We start from the raw sequence: 15425 nt of genomic DNA, 5'->3' as shown, positions 1-15425 counted from the left end.
ACTTAACTTCTATTCACTATCCTTTAAGTTTATGAAATTGTTTATTTACTGTCCCGAAAGTTGACTAAATCTCTTCTTCACTATCCCTAAAGTTTACTAAATTTTTTTTTTTTTTTATTCCAAAACTTCCCCTAAATCATTTATTCACTATCCCAAAAGTTAACCAGATCGTTTATTCACTATCCCAAAAGTTAACCAGATCGTTTATTCACTATCCCAGAAGTCGCCTCAAATCATTTATTCACTATCCCAAAAGTTGCCTCAAATCATTTATTCACTATCCCGAAAGTTGACTGAATCTCTTATTCACTCTCCCTAAAGTTTACTAAATTTTTTATTTACGATTCCAAAGGTTGCCTTAACTAAATCGTTTATTCACTATCCCAAAAGTTAACTAAACCGTGTATTCACTATCCCGAAAGTTCCCTTATATCATTTATTCAGTGTCGCAAAAGTTCGTACAAAGACACCGGGCATTGTTTTTCTTTTTTCGAAGAGTAAAAAAAAAAAATTTTTTTGTTTTCTTCGACCTCTAGTTTACTTTCCTTGAGTCTTCCAACCACTTCGCCCATTGCTGCGCCCCCCGCTGTCCTAATGACTTGGAGACGCGGGTATAAATGCACAAGAAGTGCTTTTAAAGCTAATTATTTATCAGACGGTCGTAGTCGTGGAAGGAGCTTGTGTCCTTTGGTATATTCAAAAGTGAATCCATCGTGTTTGCTCTCCTGCTAGGTAATCTGATGATGTGTTAGGTATTGAATTCAGTCGTTTGATATGTGTCAAGTTGGAATCTTTTAGCTGTACAGAAATATGAAAGGAACGTATATTTTCAGGTGATACTGCTCTCTCTTTTTCTTATGCAGACACACGTATATATATATATATATATATATATATATATATATATATATATATATATATATATATATATATATATATGTGTGTGTGTGTGTGTGTGTGTGTGTGTATGTGTGTATATATATGTATATGTAAATATTATATATATATATATATATATATATATATATATATATACATATATACTCATATGTATATATATACACATATATATATATATATATATATATATATATATATATATATGTTATATATATAAACAGACTTTTTTACCATCTATCATGTTCAGAGTGGTGGCCTTAGAGCATTTCATTTGGTTCACCAGTCGACTAACTGCCAGGTACACAATTCACTCTTGAGGTCAACAGAGATGCAATGGCATTTATTAAGTCTCATCACTCGGGTGAGCTGAGCATTCTGACCCAGGAAGTACGAGGACATGCACATTTATGACAGTCTTATTTGACCTTTGATGCCTAAGTCTGACCTTGACCTTGACTTAACCTTGCGCAGAACGTCGACGTCATTATTAGGTTATACCTTAAAAAATATGACCTTGACCTTGAAATTGATGTCATTCAGCACGTAGGTTTCATCCGTGTGCGACCTTGACCTTGTCTATGAACTCACTCAGGAACATTTAGAAATAAGCCTGCTTGTTGTGAATTTCGAAAGTTATGCCATTTGTTAAATTCTTATTTGACCTTCGTCTCTTTCTGCACATCGGCTTAATAGGCTGTTATGTCTAGCTGTATAGCAGGAGTTCAAAGGCTAACACCAATGTTGAATTATTATTTGACCTTTCACCTCTAGGTGTGACCCTAACCTTGGTGTGATTAGTAGGTCCCTGTCATAAGTTGTGGTCATCGTTGAGTTCCTCTTTGACCTGTTAAGTATGACCTTGACCTGAACTTTTCTGTGGAGAATCACAGGCAATTTTTCATGAAAAGTTAGATGTCTGATTTGTAACTGGCTAAATGCAGATGTTTGGGATGGAGAAAGTGACACACACACGCATACATACATACATACATACATACATACATACATACATACATACATACATACATACATACATACATACATACACACACCAATAAACGATTTAACTTACAGTTAAACACATATATAATTTGGTTTTTATTTATTAAATTCTCCGTATGATAACACCCAAAATAAATATTAATGATATTCATTGTGTCGTTCTATATTTAATTGTGTGATGCTAATGAAGTTTCTCTCTCTCTCTCTCTCTCTCTCTCTCTCTCTCTCTCTCTCTCTCTCTCTCTCTCTCTCGTTACAGGAGCATTTGGAAACTGATGTTTATGAAGTTTCTTTCTTTCTCGTTACAGGAGCATTTGGAAACTGATGCCGGGGGTGTGAACCGCTGAGCCGCGGGGAGCCACCACGCGATTGCTCCCTCAGGTATTGTTAGGGAACCTATAATGCCTATATCTCTCCTCCTGTGCCTTCGGCAGGTCTCATGGTCCCATGTCTATGGGATTATGAGGCTTTCAAAGCTCATTGTCGGATATCATGTGGTTATGAGGCTTGCAAAAGCTTATTTTTCCATTAGTGTGGGATTGTGAGGTTTTCAAAGCTCATCTTTCCATTTGTATGGGATTATGAAGCTTTCAAAGCTCATTTTCCCATTTGTATGGGATTATGAGGCTTTCAAATACTCATTGTCCCATGTATATGTGATAATGATGTTTTCAAAAACTCATTGTCCCATGTATATGTGATAATGATGTTTTCAAAAGCTCATTGTTCATTCGTATATGATAATGATGCTTTCAAAAGCTCATTGTCCCATGCATATGTGACTGAGACTTTTGGATGCTCATTATCACATGCTTATTTGACTTTGATGTTTTTGAAGGCCAGGAGCGAGCTCTTGTTGCAAAAAGAACGAGGAATTTTGAGTTGTGTTTTCCAAGGAATTATAGGCGAGAACAATTAATTAATTAACCATGACAAAGGTTTTAATGCTTTTAAGTTCGTTTTCATTTTGCATTTCATTCTAGTAATGATTTGTACCATGGTTTGAGAATTTTTATTGATAGTCTATTTCGGTTACAATCTGATAAATCGGTAGGTAGATAGGATCAGTTGGAGGTAGATAGATAGGATAGTTGGTTAGGTTTTTGTCTGAAATAATCCCTATGAAAGTATAGTACTCATTAAATTTATACATTTAAGCAATTGGTGTCTGTGGACGTGCAGAATTTAAATTATACATTTTATGGAACGAAATGTGGGTTGACCTAGCTGTATAAAAATTACTTAATTCTTTGGATGGAGTCATAGCCATGTATGATATTGTTGCCATGGGTGTAAAATAGTATTAAGATTAAGATTAGATTAGGGAAGAAGAATCAGAAGAAGAAGTAAGAAGTAAGAAGAAAAAATAAGGAAGAGAGAAGAAAATACCTAAGAAGACAGAAGACATCGAATCTTGAGAAGAGGACACAAATCTCCACTTCGTTCAAAGGTAATTATTATTATTCTTATTATTTTTGCGTGAAATTCTGATGTTTTTTATTGCATGACGAATGAAGCATCTTGCATATTATTTATTAGTTTTTTAAGGATATTTTCACTTCATATTTGCTGTTGTACGCATATTTCGTCATGGAAAACAACTTGCATGCTGACTTTTAAGGAGTAAAAATATTTTTGTGTTGTATTGCCAATAGTGTTGTCGGGAAAGACCTGATGTTTACCATATATATATATATATATATATATATATATATATATATATATATATATATATATATATATATATATATATAATATGTATAAATATCAACGTGGGCGTTTTCTATTTCCCCCAGAGGTGATATCTTCCGCGATCTGTTTTAGCACTTTTGATAGTTTCCGTAGTGGCTGTAAGCGTGGAACTTGGCGATTGAAGTAACCCATTGTCACAGTCAGAGTAATGTTTTTGAAAAGCCTTTTCGTATAGTTTGTGTATGATATATATATATATATATATATATATATATATATATATATATATATATATATATATATATATATATATATACATACATATATTATATTATTATATATATATATATATATATATATATATATATATATATATATATATATATATATATATATATATATATATATATATATTATAAATTTATAAATGTGTGTTTGTGTGCGTGTGTACTGTACAAAATCTTTGAGCAGTATATTCTTTAATGTAAGTTTCCGATGGCTTCTTTTGAAATGATTGATAATTTTTGTGACGTAACAGAAGCATGAATTTTTGATCGACGTTTTTTACCGGATTTATTTACTGAAGTTTTCATCTAATGTCAATTTTCATGGCCATCATTTTAATCTTATTAATCGTATCATCCCACATCTCTCGCATTTACTTTTTTCATCTTTATCTTTCACCGAATACTCAAACTCCACTTTGGAAAGTGAGTGATTTCAAGCAGGTAGGTTCCTGAAGCACCACTCAAAATACTTCTGAGTATGAAACTCTCAACTTCACACTTTCCTCATGACAATACATGGGGAACTATTGTGCGTGTGTGTGCGTGTGTAATCAGTGAAGGTATCGTACGATTTTCTCTACTCTCAAATGGAATCTATATTTTCTCTTCAAACGTTCATTAACCCTTGCCTGATGGATTACCAAAGCCTTTCGCTTGATTGTTATTATTATAAAGGGTCTATCACAGTCATCCTATTCGACTGGGTGGTTTTTATAGTGTGAGGTTCCGAGTTGCTCCTGCCTCCGTAGGAGTCCATCACTTTTCTCACTACGTGCGCTGTTTCTAGTAGCACACTCTTCCGCATGAGTCCTGGAGCTACTTCGGCATCTAGTTTTTCCAGGTTCCTTTTCAGGGATCTTGGGATCGTGCCTAGTGTTCCTATGATTATGGGTACAATTTCCTTCTTATTTCGATTTTCAGGTCTTGATACTTATGAATTTTTTCTCGCTCATTCTCATCTACTGTAGCGTCCCATGGTATTGCGACATCAGTAAGTGATACTTTCTTCTTGATTTTGTCAATCAGCGTCAAGTCTGGTCCATTGGCACGTATCCCCGTATCTGTTTTATTATTATTATTATTATTATTATTATTATTATTATTATTATTATTATTCAGAAGATGAACCCTATTCATATGGAACAAGCCCACCTAAGGGCCCATTGCCTTGAAATTCAAGCTTTCATTGGAAAGAAGTAATAGTATGTAGTAGGCAATACTGATAGAAGAGATCAGTTGTTAGAAAAGAAAAAATAAATAAATAAATTAGTAAACTACTCCGATTATTATTTTTTTTTCTAGTTTATTTCGAATTGAAAGTGTGATTAGTCTTAAGATGAGTTTCACAACATCTGAGTTCTGTAGTTTTATCTCGTACGTAGATTGTCGTTATTGCCCCAAGGATGTTATTAATTACATGAAGATCCGTATTCAAGTTCGATAAGGTCTGAATCGGCGTGTTTAACTTATAATTTATAAGTGTAAACGACGTTATTGGAGGTAATGTGTGTACGTGTGTGTATGTATCTGCTTGTGTTGATGGACTGACTAAGGTCCTCTGGCGTCGTTTGAGAGTTTCCTGTAACTTCGAGGCGTTGCGATAATATGGGCGTGAGGCAGAGAGGGCGTGGGCGGCAGCAGTAGGCTTTACAATCGATACATAGATCAATGTACTCCCCCTTCCCCACCCCCTCCTCCTCCTCCCACCCTCTGGTATTCCTTCCTCCCCCCAATATCTTCCCTCCGTGTGTCCTTATCAGATTTTGTCCCATAGTCAACGTTTTCCTCCTAATTGTATTTCAAGAGTCGTTCTCATTAGTACTTCCAACACCCTCCTCCTCTCCCCCTCCCCCCCTCTCCGACACGCGTGTTTTTTTTTTTTTTTGAGTGTTTAATTTTATTCTTTTCTTGTTTTTAATCGCATTTTGGTAACAGAAAAGCACTTCAGATTCCCCTCCGATTATGTGACCTACTGTAAGTGTTTGCGGCATTGACCTACTTTCACCCCGTAGCTAGGGGGATAGGTAGTGCCGTCAGTGAACCTCGCGCGTTGCACTGTAGGCATTACTTAAGCCTCTTTGCAGCCAGCGTCCCTTCGGCACCTAGCTGCAACCCCTTTCATTTCCTTGTACTGTACCTCCGTTCATATTCTCTTTCTTCCATCTTACTTTCCACCCTCTCCTAACGTTTGTTTCATGGTGCAACTGCGACATTTTCTTCCTGTTACTCCTTTAGAAAATTTTGACTCTTTAAGTTTCCCTTTTACCGCTGAATGAACTCATAGGCCCCAACGCTTGGTCTTTAGCCTAAATCTTATCTTCCAATTCCAATTCCAGTTCCAATTCCACCCTCTTCTAACAATTGTTTCAACATTATTTTCAGCGCTGAACGACCTCATAAGTCGCATCGCTTGGCCTTTAGGCTAAGTTTTATATTCCATACTCCATTGCTTGACCTACCTTCTAAGTCAGCTGTGGTCACATATGTATTAAATTATAAAGTTCTTCAGAAATCGGATTTGGTTATTTCGTAATGTGAAGTATAATAGTCTCACAGCAGAGGCCTCTATTAACAGCCGTATGTCACCCTAAGGCATTTAATCTTCTTAATGGCGGATTTTGTAACTTGTAAAAGCCAAGGTCCTAAAAGAAAAGAAATGAAGACGAATAGAATATATATATATATATATATATATATATATATGTGTGTGTGTGTGTGTGTGTGTGTGTGTGTGCATGTGCATTCTGTTTACTGTTGGACTTTGCTTTCGTCACCGGGACAACTTGCAGAACTTGCAGTTAAGTCTTGCAGTAAATCTCTGTTTCTCTTCTTCGTTATTTTACCTTGAAGAACGTTTTATTATAACTACTAGACTCTTCGTAATTGCAGTCTTAACGTATCAGCGCAATTGAAAGGTTATTTGACGCTCTACTTTTCCCAAGGAAAAAAAAAAATACTATTCGGTCCTTATAGGTTAATACCCCTAGTAAGATTTTCAGGTATTCTAAATCTGGGTTATTCTTAAATGGTGTTATAAGATCGGCACGTTTCCTGATCCTTATGTAACCTTGTTGTTTTTTATAATCTCTGTGTGTCAGGTATTGTAAGGAAAATGAAATAAAATAAGAACTAAGGTTTCTTGACAAGGAATAAGATTTTTTGTGCATAAAAAATAGGAATAGCAATAAAATGGGCCCCAGCTGCAATCACTAAGGAATAGCAACAAAATATTCCCCAAACTCCAATCACTAAGGAATAGTAACAAAATACGCCCCAAACTCTACTGTAAGTTCTATGGAATAGCAACAAAATATATGCCCCAAACTCTAATCATTAAGGAATAGGAACAAAATATGCCCCAACTCTAATCACAAAGGAATAGCAACAAAATATATGCCCCAAACTCTAATCACTAAGGAATGGCAACAAAATATGCCCCAACTATAATCACAAAGGAAGAGCAACAGAATATGCCCCAAACTCTAATCACTAAGGAATAGCAACAAAGTATGCCACAACTCTAATCACAAAGGAAAAGCAGCAAAATATATGCCCCAAATTCTGATAACTAAGGAAGAGCAACTAAGTATATGCCCAAAATTCTAATAACTAAGGAATAACAACAAAATATGTCACAACTCTAATCACTAAGGAATAGCAACAAAATACGCCCCAAGTCTAATCACTAAGGATAGCAACAAAACATGCCCAACTCTAATCACCAAGGAATAGCAACAAAATATGCCCAACTCTAATCACCAAGGAGTAGCCACAAAATACGCCATAACTTTAATCACTAAGGAAGTGTAACAAAATATGCCCCAAACTCTAATCACTAAGGAATAGCAACAAAATATGCCCCAACTCTAATCAGTAAGGAATAGCAACAAAATACGCCCCAAACTCTAATCACTAAGGAATAGCAACAAAATATGCCCCAACTCTGATGACTAATGAAAAACAACAAAATATGCCCCAAATTCTTATAACTAAGGAATAGCAACAAAATATGCCATAAGTCTAATCACTAAGGAATAGCAAAATGATACGCCATAACTCTAATCACTAAGGAAGAGCAACAAAAGATACCCCAACTCTAATCATTAAGGAATAACAACAAAATATGGCCCAACTTTAATCACTAAGGAATAGCAATGAAATATGCCCCAACTCTAATCACTAAGGAATAGCAGCAAAATATGCCCCAACTGTAATCACTAAGGAATAGCAGCAAAATATGCCCCATCTCTAATCACTGCGGAAGAGCAACAAAATATGCCCCAACTTCTGATAACCAAGGAATAGCAACAAGCCGCCGCCTACTCGCGTCCTTACATACGACGTTGTCTCACAATAAACGTTTTTATAAGGAGAATTTATGGCCTCGTTGCGTGCAGTAGTAGTAGAACGACACTCCAACGTTTTTCAAATTATGGAGAGGAAGTTTTCCCCTTTTATATATCGTTTATATACATATCGCCTGCGCTGTTTCTTTTTTTTTTTTTTGTCGCCAGGAGTTACTAGCGTCATATTTTACTTTTGATGAACGATTATTTGTGACTGTGGGTGGACTCGGCTCTCTTTCCGAGAAGGCTTCCTTTTTTAAAAGTGATATATGGCTACGCGTCCTGTTTTCATCTTCATATAATAGAGGTTTGTGTATCCCCTGTGGGTTCGTTTTTTCTTCTCCGAATGCTTCTGTGTTCTGTGGAGGCGCGGAAGTGTCGTTGTAGATTAAGTTGTTTGTTTAAAGACTTCGTCTTGATGTTAACTTTTTCTTATTATAGTGGTCGCCAGTGACATTTATTTAATGGAACTTCGACCTTGTTTTCTTGTTATTATTGAACGGTTACTCGAGGTATGAATAGTTAACTGCCTTTTTTGGGGGGCTTTGCGGTATTTAGTGGACAGATATAAAATTTTAATCATATTACAGGACTGATCAAATCAGCTGTCTTTTTTCTGTATTTTTCTCTGTACGAGTAAAATGCGAAAAGATATCTTTTCATCAGTATTGGTGACCTCTTATATTCAGGGCAAACGCTTACGATATTCGTATTATTTTTGTGATGATTTCCCCTGCCCTCTCTCTCTCTCTCTCTCTCTCTCTCTCTCTCTCTCTCTCTCTCTCTCTCTCTCTCTCTCTCTCTCTCTCTCTCCGGAAACTTTAACTTTCCTTTCGTAGATTGGAAAGAACGAATAGTAATAGTAATAGTAGCGCAGAAGATAAGAGGCAATTTGAAAAGCTATTAGATATGCTGCTAGAACATAACATTCAGCAAATAAATTCCCGTCAACAAGAAAGGATAATATTTTAGGGCTAGTATTTGTGAACGAGGTGAATTATGTTAAAGAAATAATAGTTTATAATATTTCAGACCATAATGTCAGAATTAACAGTCCATTTCAAAGCAAGTGAAAACAGAGATAAGCAAGAGACGAAAAAGTGGGAAGGATATGGAAAATACAATTTCTGTAGTAAGAATATAAAATGGTCAGAAATAAATGAAGAATTAAGCAAAGTCTTGGAAAACATATTCGTAAGTGATATTATACAGGTAAATATGGATATATTATATAAAATATTAGAGAAAATAGTGGATAAATATATACTGAAGAAGAAAAGAAAACATCAGTCATGCATACCAAAGAGAAGGATCTTGTTCCAGAAAATCAGAAAGTGGAAAAGAGGTCTTGCAAAAGAAAAGAATGCATGGGAAGTGATGGAACTAAAAAGTAAGATAGAAAATGCAGAACAAAAGATTATACAATCAAAAGAAAATGAAAAACGGGACTTAGAAGAAAAGACCCTACAAAATATCAAGCAAAACACCAAATTATTTTACTCATATGCAAAAAAGTTGAATAAAAGAAGAGTAGAAATAGGCCCTCTAAGAATTGAAGTGCGATAAACGAATGAAAAAAGGAAATATGCAACATAGCAGAAGGATATACGAGAGAATTTACACCTAGAATTGATAATGAAGATAATGATACAGAAATAAGAGATGAAAATAGTGACTATTTATCGGCCATAGATATTTTCAAAAGTGGATCAAGACTAGAGGCAAGTAATTATAGGCCTGTGAGTCTAACATCACATATTATGAAAGTGTATGAAAGGGTAATGAAGAAGAATGTAATGAAATATTTAATGAAAAATAGTTTGTTTAATATAGGACAACATGATTTTGTACCTAGAAAAAGTACACAAATCCAACTGTTAGTCCACCATGAAAACATACATAAAAATATGATAAACGAAAAAGATACAGATGTGGTTTACCTAGACTTTGCAAAAGCTTTTGACAAGGTAGACCATAGTATATTAGTGAAAAAAAAAAAAAATTAGAAAACGTAATATTGTGGACAAAGTAGGAAGATGGATAAAAGAATTTTTGCAAAACAGAAAACAAATAGTGATTGCAAACGATGAGAAATCAGATGAAGCTAAGGTAATATCCGGTATGTGTTAGCTGCATTGCTGTTTGTTATTATGATTGTAGACATTGACAGTAATGTTAAGGACTCAGTAGTGAGAAGTTTTGCCGATGACACAAGAATAAGTAGAGAAATTACTTGTGATGAAGATAGGAACTCACTACAAAGAGACCTAAACAAAGTATATGAATGGGCAGAGGTAAATAGGATGGTATTTAACTCTGATAAATTTGAATCAATAAATTATGGTGATAAAGAAGGAATGCTATATGCATATAGGGGACCTAATAACGAGACAATCACAAATAAGGAAGCAGTTAAACCCCTTGGTGTGATGTTGAATAGGAATATGTTATGCAATGATCAAATAGCAATACTTTTGGCAAAATACAAAGCAAAAATGGGAGTGTTGTTCCGGCACTTCAAAACAAGAAAAGCTGAACACATGATTATGCTTTATAAAACGTATGTAGTCCACTTGAATATGGTACCCACACTACCAAAAGGATATTGCACAAGTAGAGAGTGTACAAAGGTCCTTTACAGCTAGAATAGAAGAAGTTAAGGACCTTGACTACTGGGAAAGACTACAATTCTTAAATTTATATAGTCTCGAAAGGAGAAGAGAACGCTACATGATAATCCAGGCATGGAAACAGATAGAGGGAATTACCGAAAACATCATGGAGCTAAAAATATCAGAAGGAGCAAGCAGAGGTAGATTAATAGTGCCCAAAGCTATACGAGGAAAACTAAGGAAAGCACACAGGACATTAATCCACCACGCACCAGCATCGATAATGCAGCGTCTATTCAGTGCGTTACCAGCTCATCTGAGGAACATATCAGGAGTTAGCGTAGATGTGTTTAAGAATAAGCTCGACAAATGTCTAAGATGCATCCCAGATAATCCAAGATTGGAAGATGCAAAATATACCGGAAGATGCATTAACATTTCTCTGGTAGACATCAGAGGTGCCTCACACTGAGGGACCTGGGGCAACCCGAACGAACTGTAAGGTCTGTAAGGTCTCATTTGTAGCCTCATAGTCAAGGCAAGCGCTTATTATTCTCTTGTAATTTTCAAGACGATTTCCGCTCTCTCTCTCTCTCTCTCTCTCTCTCTCTCTCTCTCTCTCTCTCTCTCTCTCTCTCTCTCTCTCTAATCTTTATTTGCGTATCCTCATATATTCGTTCCTTAAATGAGTATTGGCCCAAAACGTAGAGCAGGTTTACTTTGAAAGTCTTCGACTCAGCCCCACAATTCATTATTAAATGGATTCCAAATATTGATGAAGTTGACTCTAAAACGAACTTTAAACTTCATACCTGTAAAACGTTATACCTGTATGTTGCGTCTGTTATACCTGTATGACAGATAACTATCAACTATTGCCCATAGGTCAGTTATCGACGCCCCAAAGATTTCACGACAAAACAAAGCCGAGTCTCGGTCTCGCCTGTATTGACCGATGGGATCCCTCCGTTTCCTGACGCACGTGCAAATTGTCCCATTAGTCAGGCGTCAGTAATTTTCGCTCCATCTCATTGTAATGAAGTTTTAGCTGAAAAGGTTGCCGTGACAACCTACCTGGTGGAAACCTAATTTACCTGTGTCTTTGAACTCGTCATCATCCCGGTGGGGAACAAAACCTTTTTGTCACTGTATGGAAGATGCGCAGTATTGCAGCGTATACAAGCATTGCTACGTTTTGTCCGTGTGCCTTTGTGTCTGTCTGTCTTGTTTTATCTTGTCTGTCTGTTTGTCTGTCGGCCTATTTGATGGTGATATATGTATGTATGGGTGCTGTATTTATTCATGAGGGGTGTCAGAAGGTGTGGTATGGCCTTGTGGTGAGAAGGGATGAGACATGTGTAGGGAGGAGAGTGATGCAGATGGAGGTGCCTGGTGGGAGAGAGAGAGAGAGAGAGAGAGAGGCGAAGGTGGATGGATGTAGTTAGAGAAGACCTGAGAGACACAAACAATTGTCAGAGGACGATGCGTTTGACCGAGCCAGTTGAAGGAAAAATGTCAGAAACACATCGACCCCACACGGAAAGTGGAAAAGATGCAGAGAAAGGAGAAGATAATATATATATATATATATATATATATATATATATATATATATATATATATATATATATATATATATATATGTGTATATAATGTGTGTATGTGTGTGTGTGTGTTTAAACACATGTGTATGTGTTTGTGTTTGATGTGTATTTAAATGATTCTCTTAAACTATGTTGGATGTTTATGTCTATTCAGATTTGTTTTGAATAAATCACAGAGTTCAGATAGGTAAATCTGCCAATAAACGATTTGCTGCATTGTATATTCTGCTTTCAACCGGTCTCCTAAATAGGATTGAATGTAATGCATATCATCTCATTAGTGACTCTCTCTCTCTCTCTCTCTCTCTCTCTCTCTCTCTCTCTCTCTCTCTCTCTCTCTCTCTCTCTTGAACTCATTGGAAGAATTGCACCTCATCTCGGGCTGCCTTGTAACACCTTTCAAGTTACCTCTTCCCAATTTTACTCTAAGGAACTTTTTAAACCTCGGGGACTGTTTCATTATTTTTACTTTTGATCACTGAAATTTCCTCCATGCTTCCGTTTTCCCTAATTCCCTTAACATTTTTTAGTTTTCTGTAAAAAAAAAAACTATTGTGCTGGCTTTGTCTGTCCGTCCGCACTTTATTCTGTCCACACTTTTTTTCTGTCCACCCTCAGATCTTAAAAACTACTGAGGCTAGAGGGCTGCGAATTGGAGTATTGATCATCCACCCTCCAAGAATCAAACATACCAAATTGCAGCCCTCTAGCCCCAGTAGTTTTTATTTTATTTAAGGTTAAAGTTAACTTTATCGTGCTTCTGGCAACAATATAGGATAGGCCACCACCGGGCCGCGGTTAAAGTTCATGGGCCGCGGCTCATATAGCATTATACCGAGACCACCGAAAGATAGATATATTTTTGGTGGTCCTTGATTATACGCTGTAGCGGCTGTACAGAAAACTCGTTTGCGCCGAAGAAACTTCAGCGTATTTTAACATGTTCGTCTCTTTGACGATTAAACCCATCTCTCTTCTTCTTTCCTGTTTTTTTTGGCTTCTTTCGAGCCTGGGCTACAAAAATGGGCGTTGGGTGGCCTGTACCCCTGCCTTCTGCGCATAAAAACAAAAAAAAAAAAAAATTTCCGGGCCGTTTCCAAGAAACTTTTCCCATTTCCTAATGGGGAATAATTTCACCACTTAAACTTCCTGCTGAAAAAAAAATACCTTCGCTGTTTATGCAGTATTGAAGAATCTCTTAAGTAAGGTTATCATAATTGTTTTTATAATGTTTCTTTTTGTTCACTTGTATTACAAGCATGATGTGTTCCTATTTGAAAATTCACTCTTGCTATTGCCTTTCCTTTTTTATGTAACTTAGATATTTTGACAAGTTTTTGTTTTTAGATATTTTGGATTTTCTTTTATTTAGATATTTTCATAACTTTCTGTTTTGTAATTGGAAAGCAGAAAGTAGTCGGAGTGGCTGTTTAACAGGATTTTTTTTTAAGTCTTAGTGATTTTGCAGGTGTGGGCGAAAGTTATAAAAAATTTTAGATATCGGGGTTAATATTTGTTTTGTTTCCTGTGTATGTGTGTATGTTTGTGTATATATACCTTGCTTGTGCATATATATAATATATATGTATATGTATATATATATATGTATGTATGTATGTATGTATGTATGTATATGTATATATATGTGTATATATATATATATATATATATATATATATATATATATATATAAATGTGTGTGTGTGTGTGTGTGTGTGGGACTGCCAATGCTAAAACTTCTACTCGACTCTCTTTTCTGTTTTTAAAGGAGTTCAGAATATCGGCTTCCCTCTTTTTATTTTCAATTTTAGGTCGTTTCTGCAACTCGTTATAAGTTTTGCCTTTACTAACTTTCCGTTGAATCTTTTGCCTACTTGTAATATCTGGTGATTTGCTAAAAAAAAAAAAAAATCATTCGCCGAAAAATGTTGTAAGCTCTCGCTAGGTTAAAGCTAAAGTTTCGTACAGAACTGGTATTCGGAATTCCTTGCTCTCTCTCTCTCTCTCTCTCTCTCTCTCTCTCTCTCTCTCTCTCTCATCATTGTTTATTTGCTTCTTCGTGCACAGTCGTTATTTGAATAATTATGAGCCCATAAAAGTTTAGCAAGTTCTCTTTGAAAGTCTTAGACTTAATCCCTTTGGTAATTATTTGTCATTTTTCACTCTCTTCTTTTCTCATAGTGGGCATTCTACTATGTAGAAACCCGTTATTGGAAGTTAATGACTTTTTGTATTTGTTCCATGTGGATGTTCTTATTTCTGGAATTATAATACTAATAAATATTATTTCTGAGAGAGTGGATTTTTGAGAGAAAATTTTAAAATCTTCGACTGCATAGAGACAGGTGTAGTCCTTGTCTTGACGTGAGTTATTGTGATGTACACTCCCCCGTTTTATGCGCATTTACGTAAAATTGTAAAGTTCCTTATTATATGGACCAGTAAAATTGTAAAGTTCCATATTATATGGACTAGAAAAGTGTCAAGATAACCTTTTAACGGCCCCGTGTCCCATAGAATTTTTCTCCTGTAGGCGATGCCGGAGATTCATATTTTCTCTCTCGTGGAATTTATCGAGTATCTTAATCGCTTCTGTAGGGAACATAAAAGTGTCATCGTTAATCTTACGCTAATGGGAAGCGAGGCGGTTTGTTTGGTTGAATGTGGAATAAGGGGTACCATTTCCAACCCCTGTAGGCATTACTTAAGGTTCTTTGCAGCGTGCCTTCGGCCTCTAGCTGCAACCCCTTTCGTTCCTTTTACTGTACCTCCTTTCATATGCTCTTTCTTCCTTCTTACTCTCCACCCTCTCCTAACAATTGATTCATAGTGCAACTGCTTTGAGGTTTTCCTCCTGTTACACCTTTCATACCTTTTACTGTCAGTTTCCATTTCAGCGCTGCATGACCCCATAGGTCCCAGTGCCATCTTGAGGTGTTTGTATGTGATGTAGGCATTTATTTATTTATTTATTTTTCTGTC

General features: G+C 35.9%; 1 protein-coding gene across 3 annotated transcripts in view; it reads left to right on the top strand.

The window, feature by feature from the left end:
- LOC136843436 (neuronal calcium sensor 2) overlaps positions 1-15425 on the top strand; it is a 988260-nt gene that overhangs the window by 396964 nt on the left and 575871 nt on the right. For 2 of the 3 annotated variants that reach the window (XM_067111913.1, XM_067111915.1), the window contains exon 2: positions 2211-3352. The gene's annotated coding sequence lies outside the window, so the exon portion shown is untranslated. The remainder of the gene's footprint in view (positions 1-2210; positions 3353-15425) is intronic. The other variant, XM_067111914.1, reaches the window with a different exon arrangement.

The sequence above is a fragment of the Macrobrachium rosenbergii genome, chromosome 11 (assembly GCF_040412425.1).
Source record: "Macrobrachium rosenbergii isolate ZJJX-2024 chromosome 11, ASM4041242v1, whole genome shotgun sequence".
In the NCBI taxonomy this organism is placed as follows: domain Eukaryota; kingdom Metazoa; phylum Arthropoda; class Malacostraca; order Decapoda; family Palaemonidae; genus Macrobrachium; species Macrobrachium rosenbergii.
This window is presented reverse-complemented; position numbering and strand designations above follow the sequence as displayed.